The sequence below is a fragment of the Lissotriton vulgaris genome, chromosome 5 (genome assembly GCF_964263255.1).
Source record: "Lissotriton vulgaris chromosome 5, aLisVul1.2, whole genome shotgun sequence".
NCBI lineage: Eukaryota > Metazoa > Chordata > Amphibia > Caudata > Salamandridae > Lissotriton > Lissotriton vulgaris.
In genome coordinates, this window is record NC_141693.1 from 1,686,850,264 (window position 1) to 1,686,877,278 (window position 27,015).

Here is a 27,015-nt window from a genome sequence, read left to right on the forward strand (position 1 = left end):
TTTCCTGATTTCACCATGGCGGTCCAGGCGGACTGCCGAGATTTTCTACTGGCCAAAAAGAGCCTTCAACAAGCTTGTGTGTTGTACGCCCTCCTATACCCTGCCAAGTTGAGGTTCTCCTATGAAGGTAAAATTAATTTTTGCACAGTGACCAAATATACCCTAAAACTCCCCAAACAGGCCGCTAAGTATAGTTGATCCCTGGGGACTTCACCTCACTCTCCCTCAGGAACTCAATTGAGTGACAATGATTGACTTTTCCAATAGTCCATCATGTATGACCAGTAACCTACTTGTGGTGCCAAAGGTGGACTGTGCCCGAGGGTAAAACATAATACCACGCTGTCGATGGTTTAATGGTACTGTTAATCGAATGCTCTCTGTTCATATTGTTGTGCTAACTGCCACGCTTTCATTTCCTTTGGGACCTCCCGGTCCGATAGTTCGGCCACACCGTTGTTATGGCAGGGTTTTTTGCTTGGTGACACCATGTCCCCGAGGGATAATTCTCATTTGCTTTGTTACGTTTTTTTCTTTACTTTTCTCACTGTATTACCTTGGTGGGGGTTTTGGATGTCACAACCTGTTTGGGGGGTTGGTGTGGGTGGAAGAAATTTGGATTCCACTTTATACATAGTTTTTCCTTCAGTTAGGGGTGAAAAGGTGGGTTAGGGGGTTTCAGGATAACCGACTGTGGAGTATTTTCAGCTAGCCACCATGAAGTATCAATGTAACACTCTCCATGTCAGTCAGTGGGGAGGGGGGCCAACGGGGAAGTTGGGTTAAAAAAATTAAATATATATATACACATATATGTATATATACATGTTAGACCTGACATCATTGGCGTTTTGATATGTTTTTGGGGGATTTATGCTTTGGGCACTGTGCCACTGCTAATAAGTGCCACAGTGCAAGTGCTCCCTATGTTAAATTGATATACTGATTGGATTCCATGATTGGCTTATTTGATTTACTGTCATCCCCTAGTACAGTGCACCATGTGTGCCCAGGGCTTGTAGATCAGATGCTGCTGGTGGGCTTGCAGCACTGGTTGTGCCACCCACAGAAGCAGCTTGTAAACTGTTTCTCAGGCCTGCCACTGCAAGGCCTATGGGTAGTCTGTGACTACCATGTCGACTTGGCCAAGGGCACCCCCTTGCCAGTCCCTAAACCTTCCCTTTTCTTCATATTAGATACCCCTATGGTAGGCCCAAGGGCAGGGTGCATTGTAAGTATAAGGTAGGACATGCTCTGTTGTGTGTAGCATGTCCTAATAGGGAATTACAGCCATTTTCGTTTTTCAATATTGAAGGCTACCTGTTCTCATAGGCCAGAATGGGCAGTTAAGATTGTTACATTCCTACAATCCTAACTGACTCAGGGAACATGGTAGAAATTTGAGTTTAGTGTGCCTGAACTCAGAATAATAAAATAAATATTTTAGTAAAGTTTATTTTAATATCCTGCGTTTGCAAATACCACTTTTAGAAAGTAGGTATTTGCTTGCCTAACTATTTGAGCCCGCCTCTGCTGACTTGTGTATTCTTTGTCTGGGTTTGTGTGTGACACGGCTGGGGAAATTCCAGGAGACAGGCTGGGGCAGCCCAGTGGTGAATAGAGAGATCAGCACCTAGATGGGAGGGAGGTGTGCACCTGGGACCTGAATAGGGCTAGGCCTTCCCTCCACAATGCTGGCTCCACCTCCTGTGGCTTGTCTGATGTCTCTGCCCTGCACTGTGAAAGGAGAAGAGGAATCATGTCAACAGAGTGCTCCAGAGCTGTATCTTCCATCCCCTGTGCTGGCTCCACCTCCTGTGGGGCGTCTGATGTTTCTGCCCTGCACAGTGAAAGGAAGAGAAGAGTCATGTAAACAAAGTGCTCAGGAACTGGTTTGAACTAGGCAGAGGCTTCTCTGCCTTCAGAGAACAAAGGATTTAGGGGTACAAACATTGGGACCCAGTCCCACAGACTTTAGATCACTTCTGGAACAAGAAACCTTTCTGCCAAGGAGAAGAACCAAGGAAGCTGCAGGAGTTTGGACTGCCCCTCTGCCAGTGTGCTGTTTTTTTGGGTTGGCCTGCAGTGGTTGCTTCATTGCCAAGGGAAAGGAACTTTTTAGGGACTTTTATTCATCTACAGAATATTCTCCAAGGGCTTGAACTGTGCTTGCCTCCTGCTGAAGTCTCAGGGCCAAAAGACTTCACCTCTAGCTCCCTCCTGAATTTCCTTGCTGGGAATTCTGGCTCCAGTCACTTGCGTGCCGCTGGGAGCTGGAAACACGACGCATCGAGAGAAGCGTGTCGCCGCCGCAGCTGAGATCATTGCAACGCTGGAGAAGCGAGCCTTTGCAGCATCTCCCTAGAAGCGTGTCTTCATCAAAGCTGCCTGCTGTTGCATCGCCAGTGAAGCGCGATGCATCGAGAGAGCCGTCATCGCATCACCGGAGAAGCGCGTCGCAGGGCCTGTTGCGGCTCCAAAGTACAGAGTCGTCGCAAGGCTGCCAGGACGTCATCGCATTGTCATCCCATCGCCGCATCAAGGGCGCCATCTTCTCACATCGCAACTGGATCGTCGCATTGCATCAAGGCGCCATCTTGCGCACCATAACGGGCCCGTAGGCCGAGAATCTACGCATCACCTCCGTACCGGTAAGAAGCACGATGCATCCCCTAATCTGCGCAAGCATTGAGGCACGATGCATCATCTCCCCCGGATCACAGAACCGACGCATCTCCCCTTTTGCGAGACTTTTGTTTACTTTGCTTCACGCATCCAGGTACTTTGCTGAGAACTTTGCCGCATTTATCATCAACTTGAACTAAGCAACTTGAATCATCTTTTAACCACATCGCTGCTGTGGTTATTTTTACCCTGTGATGGAAACTGCTATTTGGCTTTATTCATGACGAGCTCAGCTCGTCATCAGCACAGCTCAACTGTGCCTCATGACGAGCTGAGCTCGTCATGAGCATGGAAGGGGTTAAGCAATCCTAAGTGTAGTATTGTGGATTTTTGTTGTTTGTGGTCTCGTGTTCAAGTCTATATAAAGAATACTTATTTTTATAAAACCTATGTTGTGTCCCTCTATAGTGTTATCACTGTATTACTGTGTATATTCACAAATGCTTAACACACTGCCTCTGAGATAAGCCTGTCTGCTCGTGCCAAGCTACCAAGGGGGTGAGCAGGGGTTATTAAGGAGTGTAATCCCCTTATCCTGACTTAGAAGTAAGGGTCCCTATTTGGACAAAGGTGATAACCATTGCCAACTAGAGACCCCCAGATCTAACAATACATATAGTTTATATATATATATATATATATACTATATATATAGGATATAATATAATATATATATGTACATATATATATATTACAAGTGCACGTGGCAAGCATGTTAGTCAACCAGCTCCTGGCAGAGACTACCTGTCATGATTACACCTTCTCTTCCTCCAAATCATCTAGTCAAAGCATGACCTCCGGTACATATTGTGAGATTGTTCTGAAAGGCATGGTTTGCTGCTGTGCTGGACAGGAATGTTGTTTAGTGCTTTTCAGGTTATTTATTTATTTATTTATTATGCATCTTGTAGTGCGCAAACTAAAACCCAAAGGTGTCAAGGCGCCTAACAAAAAGATCAGAAAGCGAGCACTCATACGCTTACTTATACGCTTGGACAAAGAGGCGTGTTTTAAGGGCAGCTCTGAAAGTTTGAAGGGAGGGGTAGGACCTGAGCTCTAATGGAAGGTCATTCCACCATTTAGGAGCCAAGAGGGAAAAAGCCCTACCACCCCATCTGGCTTTCCGAATGCGAGGGATGTGAAGAAGAAAATGATTGGAGGAGCGGAGGTTCCTGCCAGGGTTGTAATAGGTCAAGATAGCTCCAATGCCTGTAGGGCTACTTTTTGCCAAGGCCTTATAGACCATACACATGGACTTAAAGACAATCCGCTCCTTTATCAGAAGCCAGTGCAGCTGCTTCCTGGCCAACGTGGCCGAAGAGCGTCGGGGAAGATCAAGGATGAATCTGGCTGCCGCATTCTGGACTACCTGCAAGCGCTGCATCTGACTCTTATTCAGTCCAGCATACAGCGCATTGCAGTAGTCCAGACGAGACCCCAAAAGGGCGACAGCAAGTTGCCTTCTTGCCTGCAGGGAAAGGTAGTTACTAATTTTCCTGAGGACATGGATTATACCCCAACAGGTAGATACCGTCCTGTTGACCTGTTGGCGCATGTCCAGAGTAGGGACAATCATCACCCCGAGATTTTTAGCCGAGGAGGTAGGCTTAGGGCAGGGACCGAGCGAGTCAGGCCACCACTCCATGGACCAAATATCTTCCCTTCCGCCGAACACCATCACCTCGGTCTTCTCCCCATTCAATTTCAGTGAATTGTAAATCATCCACTGGCTGACGGCCTCCATACAAGATCTAAATCTGGAGGCCGTTAGCTCAGTTGACTGGGAGAGAGACACGAGGATCTGGGTGTCATCCGCGTAGGAAACTACCTCCATCCCAAAAGATCTAATAAGTCTGGCAAGGGGGGTCACATAGATGTTAAAAAGGGTGGGACTAAGCGCCGACCTTTGAGGGACCCCACATTGCACAGACAGGGATGGAGATAGAAATTTTCCCAGCATTACCCTCTGCTCCCTATGATCGAGAAAAGAAGAGAGCAAACCCAGGGCTGCCCCCCGGACCCCAATCTCACCCAGTCGCGATGTTAAGATACGGGGAGATAGGGTATCGAAGGCAGCCGTGAGGTCCAGAAGGATCAGGAGGGATGTCCGACCCTCATCCACACTCATACGGATGGAGTCGAGGACCAGGGTGAGGGCGGACTCGGTGCTATGTTCCCTCCTGAAACCATGCTGGGAAGGGTCCAGGCAGCCCGAATTCTCCACAAAGGCAGCTAGATGCCCATTTAAATGGGACTCAAGCATCTTTGCAGGGGCCGGGAGCAGTGAGATGGGGCGGAAATTTTTTAAAACCCCGGGATCTAGGGAGGGTTTCTTAAGAAGAGGTTTTACCACAGCATTTTTCCACTGCTGTGGAAAGACGCCCTCCCTCATTCAGTAACCTTATGGTGTAGCTGGCTACATTTGTCACCAAAATATTGAAAACATCTACACAACCCTTAGATATGACATCTTTGTGAGCCACACCAACAAATTAGTTCATCCACCTTACCTATCCATCTACTCAGCCATATAGAATGATAACATTAATAGAACATGGAATCTGGGTATCTTCCAAAATGACTAAAATCATGTATATAGCCGACACAGACACTGCCATTACACCGTTAAGCCACTGCTCTTTGGTTGCTATTGAGTTGCAGTTGAAAGGTTAGAGAGGAGTTTATGAGGGAGAGGATAGACATGGGGAGTCTTTGCAACTTTGTTTGTTGGTTTAAGTAGCAGACATGGATTACAAGAGTGTTTTGCTCGTTTGGATCGGTAAGGGTATGAGGCAGTGGACACTGCGCTGCAGCTGCAAGGTGACTCTTCTCGCCGATGATTGTGTCAAGGGTATGTCCTTTAACTGTATGTTTCAGATGGAAAAAAATCTGTCACTATTCCTAACGATGGGAAAATAAAAAAAATTACATTTAGGAGAAAGCACGATGCCCTGGATAAAGAGATCAGACAGGGGCCCCTCACCAGTCACGGATGCTGCCAATGAAAAGTGGCAGAGCAGTAAAGGCGGCGTGGGGAGGGGATGATATTAATAACAAAAACATAAAAAACGCACCTGATGCTACCCCCGGCCTCGAACCTTGGTGCTCCTCTGCTCTCCTGCTACCAGCAGTCGATGGGACACCATCACAGACTCTCCATCCAATCCCTGCGCTACTCTCATGCTATTACCAAGCATGAGAGCAGTGCAGGGATTTGCCTGAGTGGGCTGGTTTAACGCTCCCTCAGGCACAGGGAGCCTGTGCCAATTCTCCACCCGGCTATGGAACACAGCTGAGTTGGAGAAACCTAACTGTGCATGTCTGTTTGGCCAGCCTAAGACGGCCGGCCAAACTGACATGTGCACTAATAAGTGCACTCCACTCCTCCCTGATAACGGCTTCCGCCCGCCCCTCCATGCACACGCTTGGCTCAGGCAGTTCCCGAAGAATCAAATGATAATAAAATATCATTTTCTTTTTCAGCTGCTGGCCGTAAACCAGCGGTGCGACGCTGCTCCCCCATTGCAGAGGAGCCGACGCTGACCCTCACTGCTTTACAGTGCCTGCCACAATGTAGTGAGACCCAGTATCACCCTCCTCTTATGCCAGCCCGGCCTCTTGTCCTGGAAAGACATTGGTGTCTGTGATATCACTTCTTGTGATGTCATTCTGGTCAAAGGGGTCTGTTGTCACTTCTGCTCACCCTTTTTAGTTCTCGCAAGCACTGCGTTCGTGCTTGTGGCGGCATCCACCTTGCAGGAGCAAGCAGCGGCGTGCCACAAGCAGGAACGCAGTTCTTGAAAAGTGAAGACTGCCCGCGCATGCATGCACCACTCCTGGACTTGTTTCGGTTGTCAATATCTGGTATCTTAAACCTTATCCCGTTGTAAATATTTTTCACATTTCTCATTTTTAACAGAGAGATCGTAATAGATGTAAAAATATTCTGAAGAAAAGTATAATAATCATTTCTAAATTTTAAAATATTTTGGAGAATTGTGTGCATGTGTATTTGCGTAAATCAATGGAAAAACCTACTTTTGTCAATTGTGATGTAAGTTTTAAGTCAGTTATGTATTGATGGCGGTATTTTCTCCAAACTGAACTACATAAAACACCAATTTAAGATGGCAACCAAGGGTTCTGCCTTTCTGGTTTAGTCCTTCTTCTTTATCGATTCACTTTCATCACGTTAGTTTTTAGGTCGAGCGTCAGCGAAAGACCTATTGTTTTCGCTTTCCTGGGAATCTGAGACAGCGTTCGGGCACGCGCCTCTGCTGTCTCAGATTTGTCCGTGTGAGCGCGCTTTCGTATCTGGCTGCTGGCAGCTTGCCGGAGACAGCTTGAGTGCTTTCGGTTTCGGAGTGCGTGTCTGCTGAAAACTTAAGGCATGTTTAAAAGACACAGCACACATACACGCAGGCAGGCACACACACAGGCACAACACATGCAGGCACATACAAGCGCAATCCCTCCCCCCCCCCACCACGCAGGGCTTACATACACACACAAACGCGCACACACACTCCCAACCCCACTCACCGGGCACACGCAGGGCTTCCATCACTGGGGGGGGCGGGCACCGTCAATGTGCCCCGACGCCCCCCTCCCTCACAGGGTCTGTTATACTCCTCTCGTCCTGTTCCTCCATGTCCAGACTCCGCAGCCCGCTCCGTTGTTTCTCCGCCCCTTCCGGACAGTTCGTGCGTGTCACGCCTCTCCTTTCTCCCGGCCGGAAATCCTATTTGCGTGTCAGGCCTCGTTTTCACCACGCATTTACAGCAATGCCGAGCGCTTGTTAAATCAGGTACTGCAATCGATTTTGCTTTTTAATCAGGAATGAAACCTCAGCGCTGGGAAAGGTCAGTTGATGTAGCTATGCGCTTTAAAAATCATCTTATTTCTAAAAATCATCTTATTATATGCATATAACTTGATAAGTGTTGGGAATCACAGGATGTTTATGATGTTCTTATGCTTTCAGTCAGTGTTGTATTGGCCTATCCGACACTTTGACACTGCCAGATGGGCAGGGTTGAAGGTGCCAGGCTGTGAAGCAATTTGTTTTGGTACTGTAAGAGCTCAATTTGTCCCGGTGTTTGGTGGTGCTCAGCACCACGACGTAATCCTTAGCACCAGCACCAATTTATTTCAGCACATCCCCCGCCCCACTCTCTATGCCTTAACTTAGCTTTTATCCCTCATCTCCTTCCTCCCCTTTGTTCTTGTTTGATTCCTTCTTTGTCCCATTCTTCTCTTTCTTTCAGCTCCTTTCCCCTTCCTCTATCGTCTTCCTCGAGAGAAAACTGCCGGCTTTTATACCATTCTGTCCTAATTTAGTGTATGTGATGCTGCCGCCGCCCCCAAGACAGACAGACTCTATGCCCCCAATTTTTTTCTCCCCTTCATCGTGATGCCACGTTTTCAGTCAGGATGCCTTCGCTGTGTCGTTTCCATGTGCGCCTTGCACGCAGTAGATACACCAGGCTCGACAGACGAGCTTTGCCCAGCATGAGGGTGGTTGCGCGAGGCCCCGGCGCGCACGTGGTTTTGTTATTCCTTAGAATTTTCTTTACGCCAGATTCTGTTTTTTTTTGTGTCTAGACGGGATGCTGTTTAAAGAAATAGCACGTCGACCGTGCTTAAATAAAGGAAACAACTTCTTTTAGAAATAAATACAGTGACTCTACAATAAGTATGAGTTACATTTAAGTCCAGTTAGGCGGTCTGCGTTATATTGCAGGCCAGGAGTAGTGGGCGCCTGGACTAACATTGACTTTTTTTTAACGGTTTGTTCCTTATGTGAAATCAAGTAGAGAATTCTAAAATCTGGTCTGGCCCTGTGCCTTTGAATCAGCTGCACACGCCCTTTGGTCGTGCACAGAAGCCTGCTGTTGGCTCCGACCAGGCCACGAGGTCCTCAGGGCTCTCTGTATATGAGCTTTGCAGTTCAGGGTTAGTGGCACTACTAACGTTTTTTGTTTTTGTTGTTAGCTTATTTTTTCCATGCTCCTATGTTGGTTTTAATATTTTCCATCACACTGTAAAGGTGTATTTGTAACTCGTAAAGGTGGAAGGCTCGAAGGAAGGATTTCTATGTGCACCATAACTATGGAAATTGTCTCGAAGGCCAGTTTATATCAGCAGCATATCCAGTGGTTGCTCTATTGTGGGCTCCCAGAACGGCCCTTCATTCTGCCTTGCTGCATAGTAATTGAAATGCAGTGCAAAGTGCACATAAACTACTCGCAATTCTTGCCCTGTGACCAGCGTATAAAAAATATGGACTAAACAAACAAAAAAAAAACATACGAGGCATTTGTGAAACCCAGGCAGGATTGTCAAAACTATCTAAAAATGAAGTTTGCAATAAACGCATCAAGTATTTCATTTTATATTTGGTGTATTTTTTTTGTTCTATGCTGATCAGTTTAATTCTAGCAGACATGCTGCTGATGTTCTTTTTCATTATCTGCCTGGTGGAAGATCCAGTTCACCACTTGACAAATGGTAAATAGTTGATCCGGTTCTTGACTTAAGATTCCTTGATCACCTTTTGAAATGCTATTTTGAAACGACCTGTTGTATCTTGGCACATGTATCTAGTATCTAAAGTTGTCTATTGGCTTCCTATGATATTTTTACTTAACTGGTGGAGGATTTGATGTCCCCATCCAGTCTTTATAATAAACAGTAAGCATATATATAGCACCCTTTGAGAAGTACCACCTCTCTAGGAGCTCATTACTGGTGTTAATCATTTCACATTTCAATGAAAGGCTATGTGGACATCCTGATGGAGACACACGCAGGATTATATGGATGCATTTGTCCACTGTTTTTTTCTCCTCCTACCCCTCTCTCTACGTCTCTTTCTCACTCTCGCACCCACGCTTTTTCGGTTACTCCTTATTCTCCCTCCAATTCCACCCTCCAACTTCCAACTCCACCCTCCAACTCCACCCTCCACCTTCCAACTCCACCCTCCAACTCCAACTCCACCCTCCAACTCCACCCTCCAACTCCACCCTTCAACTCCACCCTCCAAACTCCACCCTCCAACTCCACCCTCCAACTCCAACACCACCCTCCAACTCCACCCTCCAACTCCAACTCCACCCGCCAACTCCACCCTCCAATTACAACTCCACCCTCCAACTCCACCCTCCAACTCCAATTCCACCCTCCAACTCCACCCTCCAACTCCACCCTCTAACTCCACCCTCCAACTCCAACTCCAGCTCCACCCTCCAACTCCAACTCCACCCTCCAACTCCACTCTCCAACTCCAACTCCACCCTCCAACTCCAACTCCAACCTCCAATTCCAACTTCAACTCCACCCTCCAACTCCAACTCCACCCTCCAACTCCAACTCCACCCTCCAACTCCAACTCCAACTCCACCCTCCAACTCCAACTCCACCTTCCAACTCCAACTCCACCCTCCAACTCCACCCTCCAACTCCAACGCCACCCTCCAACTCCACCCTCCAACTCCACCCTCCAACTCCACCCTCCAACTCCACCCTCCAACTCCAACTCCACCCTCCAACTCCAACTCCACCCTCCAACTCCACACTCCAACTCCACCCTCCAACTTCAACTCCACCCTCCAACTCCAACTCCACCCTCCAGCTCCACCCTCCAACTCCACCCTCCAACACCACCCTCCAACTCCACCCTCCAACTCCACCCTCCAGCTCCACCCTCCAACTCCACCATCAAACTACACCATCCAATTCAAAATCCTACATCCAAATCCACCCTCCAAATCCACCTTCCATCATCCAACTCCACCCTCCAACTCCACCCTCCAACTCCACCCTCCAACTCAAACTCCACCCTCCAAATCATCCCTCCAACTCCAACACAACCCCTCAACGCGACAGCACCACTCAATGCCACAGCACCACTCAGCGCACAGCATCCCTCAACGTCACAGCATCCCGCAACGGCACAGCATTACTCAATGCCATAGCATCACTCAACGCAACAGCATCACTCAGCTCCACAGAATCACTCAGCACCACTGAATGCCACAGCACCACTCAATGCAACAGCACCACTCAATGCCACAGCACCACTCAATGCCACAGCACCACTCAATGCCACAGCACCACTCAGCGCACAGCATTACTCAACGCCACAGCATCACTCAATGACACAGCATCACTCAATGCCACAGCATCACTCAACGCCACAGCACCACTCAACGCTACAGCAACACTCAATGCCACAGAACCACTCAACACCACAGCACCACTCAACGCCACAGCACCACTTGACGCCACAGCATCACTCAGCGCCACATAATCACTCAGCACGCCTCAAAGCCACAGCACCACTCAATGCCACAACACCACTCAATGCACAGCACCACTCAGCGCACAGCATCCCTCAACGCCACAGCATCACTCAGCACCACTCAACGCCATGAATGCCACAGCATCACTCAGCACCACTGAATGCCACAGCATCACTCAGCACCACTAAATGCCACAGCATCACTCAGCACCACTGAATGCTACAGCATCACTCAACACCACTGAAGGCTACAGCATCACTCAGCACCACTGAAGTCCACAGCATCACTCAGCACCACTGAAGGCCACAGCATCACTGAGCACCACTGAACGCCACAGCATCACTCTGTGCAACCATTCAACAACTGGTTCTAATATGTTCTCTCAATGTTTCAAGCTTTATTACAAATGTCACAAAAAGATGTTAATATTTCTCTTCTGTTCTTGGATTTTCACCACAATAAAATACACTGAACATAATCTGCCCAAAAGTTATTTACAAAAGTTTAAGCTATTGCCATTATAAATTACAATAGCTTTTATTTAAGTATTAATTATTGAAAAAATAAAAGCCATTGTTATTTGTAATATTAATACATCTAAGTCATGTAAATACAACACATATTGCATTACAAATGCTATAGGTGTCATGTTTGCGAAAGTTAAAATTATTGGCATTGTAAATGACAAAGCTATTAATTTTGCGATTTTCAAAACCAAAACATAAATAAAAAATGTGTCATTTACAATACCAATACCTCAAACTTTCCTAATGCGAGACCTATTGCATTGCAAATGCTTGATTTTAATGTGGGTCTAAGACGGTGTGTTCGATCTCATGTCTGTGTGGGCTTTCGCATCGGATCCGCTTTTCAGGTGCATGGGTAGCCAAACCTGTCCTTGTTTCGCATGCTTTTCTACTAATTAGTAGACCTTCCATTCCTGTACAGGCTATTTTACTAAGAACAACGTGTCAGTTCACCTTTAGAAGGATCACGCAGTCAACCTCCACCATCAGTTTGGCGACACCTGCTAAACCCCTTGCACACCGTCGGCAAAGTGATGAACTACCATGCTGATAAGTTAGACACACAGGTAGACCTTCTAAACATTCTAGCAAACTACGTCCAGGGGGTCGAACAAAAGTTGCAAAACCTCAACGATTTGATCATGAGGGTGTAGCAAGATCGCGAAACAACATACCAACTATGCCATTGCCACTGCACCCAAATAATAGACCAACTGGCAATAGTTCCAAACCTAATGACGGAAATATTGGGGGTCGTCAGCAGTGCGCCAATGAAGATCGCACCTTCTCTCAAGAAAGTAAAAGAACCAATGAGGGAAGAGGTCCAGGAATGCCTCGGCACTCCGAGGGCCCATAACAATAGAGCAACAGAGTCAATCACAGCACAAACTCAAGCAATTACAGATACATCTCAACAACTGAACGGACAGGGACCCACTAGCATCCCGGCCATCTCACCCAAGGTTAACATCAATCAGTCTGCAATAAATCAATCAAAAGCAATAACTCCATTATCCAAGCGGGAGAGAAAACATCTGAGGAAGGCCAGAAACCGCAAACAACTCAGGCAGTCAACAAAGGCAATCGGCACCACGACTGAGCTAGAATAGACCGAAAGTGAAGACATCACCACTTCAATCTCAGGGGAAGCCGGAACTACTGAGGACCACTTGACTCCTTGGACTCAATTGTTTATTGCTTGAAGCACTCAAAAATTGCACACAGCAGAAAAAGTTCCACCTGCAAAAGTATACGAATATTCAAGCCCATTGAGCGGAAGGGAAAACAACATCTCACAACTCGGGTGACACAAACCAAGAAGCTCAAGCTAAGTAATAACACGAAAGAACCTACAATAAACAGCCTGAAGGAGGTCATCGGCCAAAAATAACAGAAAGTGAAGAGAGGCCGAACTGAGAAACAACAAACACTCCAGGACAGGAAGGTAGCGTAGCGGACTCCATCAAGGGCAATGACACTTCATCACAAAATCGCATAAGTAATCACCAGATTTTGTTCCTATCAGACCCAGAGTGAATCAAGGCTGATCTGCAATCCAATAAGAGCTCAGTTATCGAAAGAGGACCTCCACCCCCCCAATCGTGATCAGAAGTTGGATTTTATAACCCATTACGTCTCAAGGGGACCTCATGACATCCTCAATAGAAGCGCACTGTTGAAAGTATTTAAAGCCCTTCCATCTCTGAGTCACCAGCAACATAGAAAGCATAGAGTTCAGATAAAACTTCAATCCAATTGGCCAAGAGATCACCACAGTCACCTTCCTTGACAGCTCCATCATTGAGCAGATTTGGCAGCAACAGGACTCACTCGCCAAATGGCACATCAAGGTAAAAAAGCCTGCTTTCAACTGCTACCCAAGCCCACTTCAACCATCCATCCAGACAGAGGGTTTGCTCAGAGGAGCCAAAGGCCCAGAACATGACAGCCCAACAAAGGTAATAGCCCAAACTCTAAGAAAAATCACCATCACCTTTTCCCATCCAGAAACAGTCAGGCCTTCAGGCACCAGACAGATGAATAGAGCCGGGAACAGCAATGCCATGGCATGAACACTATCTTCCAAAGCCCCAATTTTGAACCAAGGTTGTGATATCTGTTCCTGGAATGTGAACAGCCTAATTGCAGAACTGGAAGACCCTAATTTTATGGAATTCATCAACCAATACGATCTACTTCTCCTCCAAGAAACATGGCAGACACATTTTTCACCTACAGTAGGTTTCAAAGAACATCTAAATCCGGCTAAGAGAGCCTCCAAACACGGAAGAGCAAAAGGAGGACTTTCCACTTTTGTTTCGACTAACATCCCATGGCATTTTGCCGCCATAGATCTTAATTCAACCTGGATGTTATGTATTAAAATAGTTGTGTCACCTGCTTATAGCTTGTAAATATTGAATGTTTATATCCATTCCGCTTCCAAACTAAAGAGGTCAACAGTTGAGAAATTACGTGCTGCATTAGCCACCCTCAAACTCGCTCACCCACATTCTAACATCATACTGTCGGGAGACTTCAATATGAACCTACTTCATGGAGGGGAAAAAAGCCAAATTGGCCGCCCACATACCAGCAAACGACGAGATTTCCACGGTATAGATGTGCGTCTCTTTTGGAAGAACTCTCAATGCACATGCTGAACACACAAGGTCTGATCAACAACCCTCCAGCCTGCACAAGGGTCACACAAAAAACAGACTCAATCATCGACTATACTTTTACGGACTACGATATTCTACCATACATCTCGAATTTTCAAATACAAGATAGAGCAGAAAGTGATCACTTACCACAAACCTTCAAGTTACTCACAAATACACCAAGACCAATAACAAATAATGTCATGTCTTCACAATCTAAATGTTTTAACCTAAAGCACCTTACCTGGAAAAAGGAAACTATTGGTGATATCATGGGCGTATGTACCACCCTCTTGGAGAGCATCAAAAATGAATCATCGTGCATAGAGGCCTGGGAATCCTTTGTTCTCAAACTAGATAAAGAACTCCCAAGACAGGGCAATGCGAGCAAAGTAGGAGGTTCCTCTGGGGCAGCATGGTTCACAAACAGCCTAAGGAAACAAAAAAAACAACTGAATACATATCTAAGACGTCTAAGAACCTGCAGTCAAGAATCTACCCAAGAGACCCTAAGCTTAATAGAAAAAACTAGAAAGGAATTCAAAATGAACATCAGGGTAGCAAAGCGAGATCACAGAGAACTCACATGGGCGAAACTCCTCCATGCCAGCAAGAAAGGAGACTCCAGACTCTTCTGGGGTATAATCAACCAGTTGTCAAATGGGCAGAACCGACACTTCAACTCGGATATAATGGAGAACACTTGGAGAGCCCATATTGATTAAACATATAATGCAACCTCCACCTCAGTTCTAATAACTCACAGGATGCAACCTGAGAATGGGGGCCCCCAAGCAGGAATAGTGGCTGAATCACCTAAGTCACGCTCACAGGAATTTGTTTGCCAGTTCTCGCAAGACCAGGTCCATAAGATTATAAAAAATCTAAGGTCAGATCGAGCCCCGCAACCAAATTGTCTGCCAAATGCCCTATTTCGGCAGGACCCAGCGTTCTGGAGCGGTATTCTGACCCCACTTTTCACACACGCTCTAGCAACTGGCTCAATCCCAGAATCATGGCGAGGAAGCATTATAAATCCCATAAACAAATCAGGCCCTCGTTCCGGCCCTTCAAATTATAGAATGATTACATTATTCAATGTTGAGGCTAAGATATATGCATTGAATTTGTTGCTAGATCTAGAGGATTGGGTGGAACTTACAAACTTGATGCCAAACACGCAAACGGGACTTCGGGCAGGAATGGGCACACTCACAAACATCTCGGCGGTAACACTTCTAGCCAATCAAGCCTACGCAAAATACGGCACCTTGTATGCATGCTTCATCGATCTCAAAGCAGCATTTGATAACGTTTCGAGAGCAAAATTATGGGCCAAAATGCAAAGTTGGGGGGCGCCCACAAAACTACTGGAAGCCATAATCAACTTGTACTCGCACACGTGGGTCCAAATAAAGATAGGCGACGGGCGCACTTTAACAAAAAAGATTCATACATCAAATGCGTGGTATTAGGCCAGTCTTGAAGTACTTTGATCCCCCTACCAGACAGCTTGTAGTTCAGGCCTCAATACTATCTAGGCTGGACTACGGCAGTTCACTGTTGTTAGGGGTGAATCAAGCGGAGGCCTCTAGGCTCCAAAGAGTACAAAACGCCGCGGCACGAGCCATTGTGGGCCTTCCCAGACACTGTTCAGTGTCTGGTACCATCACGGCCTTGCATTGGCTCCCGGTCAGACAGCGAATCATGTTCAAGGCGCTGTGTCTGGCCTTCAAAATTTTGAAAACTTCTTCGCCACCGGCACTTGTCACTCTACTCACGCCCTATGTGCCGTCGAGATCTTTAAGATCTGAGGGGCTTCATCTGGCTGTCTGTCCACGCTTTAGGTTGAGCAGGATGGGTGGCCGTTCTTTCAGGGTGCTAGCGGCAGGCCTATGGAACTCGCTCCCAGTTCACATTCGAGCTCTTGAGGATATGTTCGCCTTCAGGCAGGCGATTAAAACTTTCCTCTTTCCAGTTTCTAGCTAATTTCTTTTGTGTGTTATGTTACAGCATCTGTCAAAGCGCCAGGACGCCCCTTTGCTGGGGCAGCTGTGCGCTATAGAAATTTTAATAACATAACAATAACATAACAAATGGACTAAAACAGGGGTGCGTTCTGGCTCCCTGCCTATTTAACATCTATACTGCAGACCTTGAGAAGTACCTCCTACTAGCACAAACTGACCCCCCAAAACTGGGCAAAACATCGATACCTAGTCTTCAATACGCAGATGACATAATCCTCCTAGCCCAAACACATATAGGCCTACAAAGATCAATCTCTCAATTAGGTGCCTACATTACTTCCGCCCAACTTTCATTTAATCATCAAAAAACAAAGATGATATGCTTTTCAAAACACCGTAAAAACAGGAAAAAAGGTAAATTTACCTGGAATTTAAATGCAAACCCAATATTCCAGGTGGATTCGTATAAATACCTGGGGTTTCATCTTGATCACAATCTCAATTTTAAACCACAACTGGAACAAGGCAAAACGAAAGCGAAACAACTCCTCTTCGCCTTTAAAACTGTTCAGAAGAAGCTAACAGGCTGCTCAACAGGCCATCTCCTCAAAGTAATCGCTGCTAAATTCCTCCCCTCCATATCCTACGGGTCAGAAATGTTTAAAACAAAAGATGCCACTGTCCTAAATCTAGCACAGTCCAGTCTTTTCAAGAGACTGTTTTCAATTCCCAAATATATCTCTCAGGCTCAAATTCGATTGGAATACGGACTCAAAAAACAGATACCAGCTAGACAAGGGGCAATGGCCAAATATTATTGGCGGATGAGGGAATCCGAAGATAATACTCTGACCCACTTCTGTTGTGAAGAGATAGAAAAACAAGCCAGGCTAAAGAATTCAATTTTTACCATCCTAAAAGAGTCCTTCCTGGCCCTTCAACTCAAGGAAGCATGGCTCACAATCATCACATACTCCGGATTCAAAACAGCAGCGAATAATGCAATTAAACAGGTCTCTCTGCTAATGGACAAAACTACCTTCGCCATGAAAAGTCACGCATGGGGCATGATACAATCATATCAGTCGCTGAAGCCCCAAGCGTACCTATCTGAGCACTTCTCACACCTCAAAAAGCACCTTTTGATGCTGCTGTGGCTGGGTTCTTTTCCTACGAAAGACTTAACTCTGAAATGGATATGCAGCTGGCCGACTAAAGAATGCCGCCTCTGTGGACAAGGAGAAGAGTCACTGCTACACCTTCTATGTATTTGCCCCTCATTACTAGAAATCAGAAAAACATTGCTCCGTGAGTTACTGAGGAAGGCACAATTAAGGACATGTAGAGGGGCAGTAATGCAATACCTCTGAGGCTCGTCAATTCAACTATTTTGCAGAGCCATAACCTTCTGGAAAATGGCGGCAAAGGAACTGGATGAAAAAATAAGCAAATGAACTAACTGGAGCAGTCGAGAACTTAAGGGCCCGCTCAATTTTCAAATAGCTCCGCCATCTTGCATTTTAGATTTTTAGAATAATATTTTATTTCACAATCAGATACTCCTAAAACTACCACTCGTCGACTGCTCAAGTACCTGGTTGCGTTATGCACGTACTTCTAGCATTGTCAAAAATTCTTTAAATTCAATTTATAATGTATTTTGGTGGTTTGTATACCCTTTTATGATTTTTAATGAAATCAAATAAAAGTATTATGACTGACTACTAATTATTTTACCAACAGCTCCACGGGGCTGCTTTATGCAGCATGGAAATTCAGGGAGAACTGAGCTACCAGGAGGGAGCGAAGTGAAAGTTTCTAATGCCATGTGACAACAGCAGCAAGGGGCTTATCGTGGGTCTGGAGCAGCTCAAAGCAGAGGTGTCCCACGTGCTGAGCGAGTTAGTGCTAAAACAGAAAACTGGTGCTGGAGACCAATGCTTTGAAGGATGGAGAGAGTGCCTGTTGTCTTGTGAATGAGTTAAAGTTAAGAGGGCGATTCCATTAAAATAAATTGCATTGTATTTGCATTGTATAAATGAAGGATAACCTGTATTAGTAGGTTGCTACGGATTTGCACGGAAGGAACCAGGGCTTTAAGTGGGCCGGGTCCTGCCGGTGCACAGGTGCTGAGGCAGGTCCCTATCGAGCTCTCTATTTTTACTGGAGGAAAAAAAGCTTAACTCTGCAATAGCACCATCCCTCACTGCTTGTGAAGTAACTTCAAAGAGACTAATTTTTCAGTTTTATGCGCAAACATGAGCACCAGTTACATAACAGGCGCACATATTCATGTTTTGAAGCACAGAATGTTGAGTGGATGCGAGGCTCGAATCTGCTTTCTCTGCTTGAAAGTCAACAGTTCTAGCCTTACGCCACAACCTCGCCGCAAAAACGGAAGCATTTCCAATATTATATACATCAAAGTCATAGTTGTTGCTTATTCATCATATGGAATTTACGACAATCACAGGATTTTGAGCGTCCCTGCCGAAACTCGAACCTCGTTCCTCAGCTTCAAGGTCCACGGCTCAAGCCATTAGGCCACATCCTCTTACTAGCATGGATCATCTTGGTGAGTTACCTTTTCTGTGATACTGGGGATTAGCAACTATTTATGTTTAGGGGTATGTTTCACATTTATTTAGTGAAAGTCAGCATACGGGTGCTGGCCAAACTGATTTCCAGGCACTTTTAACAACAAAGCCGCACACCCAGCCGGTTCCTAACCTTTTTGCTCCTGAATAAGTAGTGATGGTACTCCAGGGTTCAAACTTTTTGTGGGAGTTGTTGTACTTGCCTTTATTGAAAAGTCACCTCCTTGCTTCAGGGGGGTCGGTAAAATTGATGACGTAGGACCCTGGTGGAGACAAGCATTCTAATTTTGTTATATACACAATTCAAAACCACCAAGCATATTTACACTACAAATAATAACACTCAGCACAACTTCATTCAACTTTACGTCAAAACAAGCTTTATTCGACAATGTCATAAAAGCATAAAAATATAAATTACATTTCATGGTTTAAAAGGTTAAAATGGTTGGGTTGAATTCATAAAAATGCATCGTAAGTACAGATTACAAAAAGTGCATGAATTTTCCTACTGGCTTTAGCTAGACATTTAACAAGGTTTCAGTCCCGGTTCCATTAAGAGGGAAAGACAACAGTGGAAGGTTCCCAAGAAAACAGCACCTAGTCAAGGATTCTCCAGAATTTTTTTATTTTTTTTTCTCCCTTTTGGACCCACCCCGTAGTACACGGGGCAGTTTGTGTGCACACTCCACAACACCCACTGTTACAGTGTAGGTTCAAAACATGAACTATGAGAGAATTTGAAGAGAAAAGGTCAAGGTGCACCACTTAAACGTTCTTAGAAACTGTTATCTCTATTAAGGTAAACAGTAATGATCACATCAACTATTTCTTGTATTCTCCGTAGTCACCCTCCGTCAGGTTCCTGCAGGAACCTGACGGAGGGTGACGCTTTTCACCCGCTCTCTCACCGAGCCACGGATGAACCAGGGGAGGCGGCAGCTCACTTTATTAAGAGTTTCTTGGTAATAGAACTACTATCCACTCTTCTACTAAAAAGAGGAAATAAGTAGAAAAAGCTCTAGAAGACAACAGACGGAGCGTCCCTTACCCTTCCACCCTGGTTCAATGCTTTTGGAAAATTATCCTTATTGGGATGTGGCTTGAATGTACAATACTGAAACATATCATACCACTGGTGTAATTTGGTTTTTATCAAATTCAAATAGACCTACACTGTCACTCTGAGAAATTGATCCTCCGGAACAGAACCAAAACGGACAGGTGTATATAAAATGTGATGCCATTTGTACCATAGTGTAACATCGCGGACAAACATACACACCCCTCGACAACGGGAGAAGACCCAGGGACATCACCATTAGCTACCATCTTGCCCTGAAGAAGTCCCTTGAGGACGAAACGCGTCGGCTGTAGACCCTGTGTATAGCTTTTCAACTGAATTGAATAAAGAAACCTCAAGAATACAAGAAATAGTTGATGTGATCATTACTGTTTACCTTAATAGAGATAACAGTTTCTAAGAACGTTTAAGTGGTGCACCTTGACCTTTTCTCTTCAAATTCAGTCCCGGTTCCAGTTTGCTTCTGATGACCCATGCCCAGCCTATGAATTTGGCCAGAGCTATACAGATGGTAAGATTATTGCTGGTACGGATTATTCTAGCTGCTACTATGCCACTTCTGGTTCCCAGTAATTTAGCGATGGGGCGTAGCCACTTCCGACGTGGGTCTGCATACGCTGGGCATTCAAATAATATGTGGTTTATCGATTCCAGAGCAGCAGGACAAGCCGGGCAGGCAACCTTTTTTCCCTGGGCCCATTTTGAGGTAAATGCTCTAACTGGTAAGCTGCCTATCCTTAGTTGGAAAAACAGCTTACGATCCAAAAGTTTGCTGATACTGTCCCAGAAAGCTTCGGACATGGGTGTGTCTTTAAAACCCAGAAAGGTCCCTGTGAGTGAGAGGGGGCCAGCCTTCCTGTACACTTCTAGGGTCACAGCCTCCCAGTACAAGCCCTTGAGGTCCTTTTTTGAGGGGAACCTGGCAATCGCTGGATCTTCCCAGAGCGCTCTTAGTCCCAGTTCAAGCAAGGTTTTACCAATCCTGGATAACCATACGATTTTGTGGTGGATGTCAATTCTGATTAAATCCTTCAGTCCCTCAGCGTAGGTTTTCAGTTCAGGTGTTGTCCATAGGCGCCTCCAATATAGAACTGGTCGGAGGGCAGCTATGTGGCCAATAGGTCTCATGGCCATATCAAGGTACAGGGGGCACATAGGGGTACTCTGGGGTAGGCTTACAAGATTCCTCAGAAATCTATTCTCTGATGCTGTTAGTTTCCAAATCCCCATATCTCTACGCCGTATAGGGCTGAGCTGATCACCTTACCATTGTAGACGGAAAGGGCAGGAGCAATTGGTTTAGTGTGTGACCTAGCATGTTCCCTATTTAATGCTCCTGCTAGCTGACGGTGCTTGAGAGTTCCCAATTCCACCTGCTGTTTACAGGATAACTTTACATAATTAGATTCTACTCACTACCACATAAATACACCCACATAAAACCAACCTATAATACATAGCAACAATCAACAAATACACTTCACACCATGCAACATAATTACAATCAGCAATTACAATCAGCAAAATTTCACTCAACGCCACATAGTTCTACGCCACACAAACACAACACTTTTCCATTACACATCACATAATTCAACAAGAAACCACATAATACAAAAGAACACAATTAAATAACACACATATACATACAATCCACACAACATAACTACACATGACAAACTTAAACAGCACACCACAAAATTAAACTCCACTGCATAATACTCCAGAGCACAAAATACCATACCACATATTACTCTCCATAACACACAATCCCACTCCACATAATTCCAATGCAATAAATACCGCATAATTTCAAACCCCATATTTCCACTGCACAACATACCACATAATTCCACAATATACCACAAACATTCACTCCAAAACACATAAGTAAAAAACATTTACAATGCCAATAGCACTACACTCTACTCTAATTTATAAACCTTCTTTCAACACCCCTCTTCAACAAAAACCTTTAGCCATACTACATAGCAACAACACAAATCTACTACAAACAAAAAATGACACTTCACACAACTTCCCTAATTAAAGTAATGCGGAATTATTACACCAGAAATTGCAGGGAATCTGACTCACAATATGGAATAACACCATGCACTTGCAAAACCTGAAGTGAATTTTGCAACAATGAATACAGAATATCAAATGGAAACACTGTTTCCCCATGGTATTTCTCAAATGAAGGTACATTGGTAGTATCAATGTGTGGGCTGTTTAGATTATAGCCCTAATTATGAATTGCACAGGTAAATGCAGCCGAAGGGGTAATCTGTTAATTCCAATGCCAGCAGCCATTTCCACCATATTTACTTCTAAGCCCATTCATTGGAAGAGTCTCCAGCTGACGCGTTGTTCCTGCCACAAGACTCGTCTGTGAATTACCAGGAGATACAGGGTATTACCATGATGGCTCCCAGCGTCAATACTGCAGAGGTTCTCATAAAAATGTCTGCTTCATCAAACGAGAGACATTTTTTTTCCCGCTCTGCCCAGTTAAGCACATTATTAATTTGGGTCCATGTCAACGTAGACCCGACTATAGAGACATTTCACGTGTTGACGGTTTTGGCGGAAAGGCCGTGCAAATCACCAATAAAAATGCATCAATTGACACGTAGCTCCGCGCTGGTTAATTTAAACTCCTGGACACAGTGTACTGACTGCCTCAGAGCCTGAAATCCTATCTAATCACCGCCGGGCATCTGCTGCAAGGGAGGGGCGCGGGCTCTCGCGCGCTGCAGGGGAGGGACAGTCTCACACCGGTTTCCGCTCACGTCAACGCTACCCAATCTTCAAATCAGATAAAACCGTCATAGCCTTACAAATCTCGTCCGGCTATCCATCTAAACATGAAAATAATCTGTGCTCAAAAACCTTCCAGCGTTGAAAGAAAAATATTAGAAGTAATTCTCCAGTACGTGAAGTTATATTATGCTGTAGAGACGCACAGCATCGTGGCTTTTATTTGGGATTATTTTCTAACTGGTCGCGCGGGCATTGTGCCAGTCTTGCAATTACTGTGCAGCCGGAGATCTTGGTTGTGTGCAAGCACGAGGTGGCTTGTCCATTTTTTAATCTCTGGCTGTCTGGGAGAACTCATGTCAGAAAATCTTCAACAAGTACTATAAGAAGCAGGGGCATGATGCAAGCCCCTGTGGGGACTGGTGGGGAGGGGGAGTTGGAAGGATCCAACAGTTCAGTGCTCCCAATTTAGCCCCAGGCCAATACATTTCTATGAGATATGAGCGATTCAGGGCCCCTCTTTACATTCTGCAGGGGGCCCTCATTGTTTAGTACTAGCCACTGCAGTGCTTAATTTGTAAAAGGATAAGTGCTAAGGGCCAGAGGTGACCCACTAGTAGTACCACCAGTGGCATGCTTCATCATTGGATCCTCACACACGGCATCCAGTGTGAGTGGGTAAGGCTCAAGGCGGCTTGTTAGCGGAGCTCTTATTGCTGCAGGATCTGTGGTTTAAATTGCCTGCAATTTACCCCAATCACAGTTAAGTTCAGGGCACGAGTCAGGAGTACACCCGGGTACACGGCGTCCACTCACTATTTTCACAGGGTGGACACCGTCTCCCCTAGCAAGAAGTTGGGACCCACAGAAATATGTTGAACTTGTCTCAGTGTCATTTTCAGACACAGGGACTCACTCAGCAGCTCCTGCACGTTGTCTGCTTTTCATTCTCAACAGCAACGTGCAGGCACTTAGGGGACTTCTTTTTACACGACCAGCTTTGTCAAAGATAAAGGCAGAAATTAAGGGTCCATCAGGCCTCCTTTTGATCTATATCTGACGTGATGTGGCCTGGAACCTCTCACTTAAATGCAAACGCACAGGAGAGGAAACAAAAGCACACAGCTTGTTATCGCTTGACAGATACTTAACCCCTTCGATGCTGATGACGAGCTTAGCTCGTCATCAGCCACGGTGGTCGTGTGCGGATGACGAGCTGAGCTCGTCATCTAACGCGGCTTTTAGAAAAAAGCCGCATAGCGGAAAAATAACCGCTGCAGCGATGCGGTTAAGAGATGCATGGTTTTTACTTTGTTCAGTCCCTGTATATAAATGCACGAACTGTCAGAATGTCAGATGGAATGGTCTATCCCAGTGTTTGCACAAATAACAATATAAATAGCGATTTTTAGGTCTTGCCTGATCCAGGGCATGCGCTGCTCTGGAAAGACTTTTAGTAAGGGCTTCAGAAAATGCTACCACTGTGGCCTAGAGCTTTCAGTTACGCATGTGGGCGCGCGCTTACGAGCAGAGGTGCCATATGGCTTTCCTCGTCATGCTCATTAAGCACATCGCTCGCAGCGCTTGATCGCAATCACTTTCACTTTTGCGGCCGTGTCACTTTCACGGCCGCGCAGCCAATGCTTGTATGTTTGCTGTGCAGTGCGGAGCAGCTGCCGCTGCATTAATAGAGGCAGAATGTACCCAGTGAAACTCACTCATTTGGGCTTTTTGCATCTACTTATCTACCAAAATCATATATCTGACATGCTATGAGGGCACCGGAGTGATATCACTCCTACCCCCTTACGCGCTCATGCAGCATGGCAACGTTATAATACCACGGTGCATGCAGAGCGGTCCTGTGCAAGAGATTTAAGACATACCCACCACGTCCAGAATTTCAGTGACGGGGAAGGTTCTTCTGCAGTGTCTGCTCATCTGGCCCTGAGTATACTCCGCCTTTCTTTTTAATTACCTTTAGATTCATTCTTTGCCAACCACCTGACACGGACAGCCCTGCTTGGTTTTACCTGTAGAAACCGCATATTTAAAAGTACAACAAGACACCGCAATACCTAAGGGGCCTGATCTTCTTATTGGTTGTGTAAGAAATAAAAAATACAATGCTTCTCGTTCATCACCCGAGTGCAATTCAGTACTATGTGGGGTGTCATTTTGTGTGTGATGAGCCGGTCATTAGGTGTTTTTTTTACAGATACATGAGTGGTTATCACGTACACTGAGCAATGGACTACTGCTTGTGACAATTTGAAACACGTTTTAGCTACATAAGGATTTGACCTACATTTATGCATGTAACCTATGAAGATGCCTAACAATGTATGTGTCTTTCTAATGACAGTTTTTCTTTTACAAAGAGGTCCTTCTTTTCACACATTGTAATAGGGGGTGCTAGTCTTGGGGACTTTTTATCTTGCCATACATAACTATTTGCAGCGTGTATATTAACTCGAAGGGCTGGTGTACATGCTGTTTTTTAGTAATCAGGTGCACGTTGACAGTCTGCATCAGGCGCACCCAATACGTCGCTAATGCCACAGAGGACAAGCATCCAACATTTCTTCTTTAGAAACCACATAAACTCCTCGGCTTAATCACTTCTTGAAATAGCATTGGCATAGCCAATAGGTCTCGCCTTAGGGGCCTTATAAGTATTTAGTTAAGCAGCACAATATTCTTCCTGCAACAACATTAACTGTTGCATGGCTAAACACTTATAAGGTCCCAAAGGTGAGACCTTTTGGCTATGCCAATGCTTGTCTATTTCTTTTATAGCGCTTCTCATCCTAATGCAGAGTCTTTTAGTGAGGTTACAGTGATGCCATGTGAGATGTCACGTGTCATGTGCTGTGTTGGCACTGGTCATGATGTCACTTGCATACTGCCTGCAACTTGGTCAGTCCCCCTACTTCTTATTATAGGACTTGCGCCCTGTTAAGTTGATCTCTTTATTATGGATACCGTTGGTAAGATTCAAAACATCTATGAGAGGATGTTATTAGGGTATATTATTTACCCAAACATCTTTGGTTGTCATGTTTCAGCCATATTAAGGGGCCGATTATGATGGCGGACGGACTTGCGTCCGTCCGCCACCACTGAGTGTGAGGGACCGTCCGCATGGGCAGCGGCGGTCCCTCCATGACAATTAGGATGTGACCGCCACCCTGGCGGTCACATCCTGTATTGTTTACATTGCGGCGGGTGCTGCTTGAAGCGGCACCCGTCGCAATGTAAAAAATGACAACAGTGCATTTGCATGCACAAAGCGGCAGGCACCTCGCGGTGCCTGCCGCTTCGTGCACGCAAATGAAGGGGGGTACCATAGGTACCCCCCATGTGCACCCCCCACCCCCTCTTCACCTAGGGGGCCCGTAACGGGCCCCCGCAGTGCAGAACCGTATGCTTTTCCACGGCGGAAAAGCCGCCGTGGAAAAGCATAGTATTGCAGACATCCTAATATGCCTGGCGGTGTCTGATAGACACCGCCAGACATGTTAGTGCTTTTCCGCCGCGGTCGGAAGGCGACTGCGGCGGAAAAGCTGCGGACATAAAAGCAGACTCACCAGCCATCCTAATTTGGCGGTGGGCTGTGGAGGCTCTGCAGCGGATTTCCCGCATCCTCCGGGCCGGCGGTGGCTTCCGCAATCATAATTAGCCCCTAAATACCCAAAAGGGTCAAATGGCTTTCATCAGGACCGAGTTCCCTCTAGATCCCTAAATTATAAGAGATGATTTATCACTATTATGGTATATTGATCAGTTGTGACATTCTCACAAACACAAGCACATACATACCTGTATCAAACATTGTACAGGAATTTCCTATGGTTGACTAGAACGAAATGATTATCATTTCATACTTCATGTACACTTTGGGTATTATTGCACGTAAGTCATCTATGCAGTAATCATGCAATGTTTCACACTCATTAGTGAACACCCATTCAAGCCCTACACAAAGCAGTGATAACACTCTTTTTTCAATTTGTTTTACATTGGTGAAGAACAAGCTTGAGGGTACACAATCTCATGCAAGATGAATAAGTATCTAGACTTACACTGCCCATACGTATTTATGGCTCCATAGAGTCTCAGTGGTCTGGGCTGACCCTGCAGTCAAACACTATGGAGGAACATTCTCATGTAAATAAGCTTTACCTTTATTTTGTGAAGAAAGAAATTATGAGAGAAAACATATGCTTCCAAGACTTACTTCATAAGGGGTTCTCGCCTGCCGGATTACCTGACCTTGTCCTTCAAGTCTTGCATGTTGGAAGGCTCCTGTGTCTGTTTGAGTTTTAAGGAATGCTCCTTGGCAGATGCGTTTGAGCATCATCTTGTGGCCCCGTGCTCTCTGGGGTGCGTAGCCTTGAAGTGGCCAACCAGAGCAGTA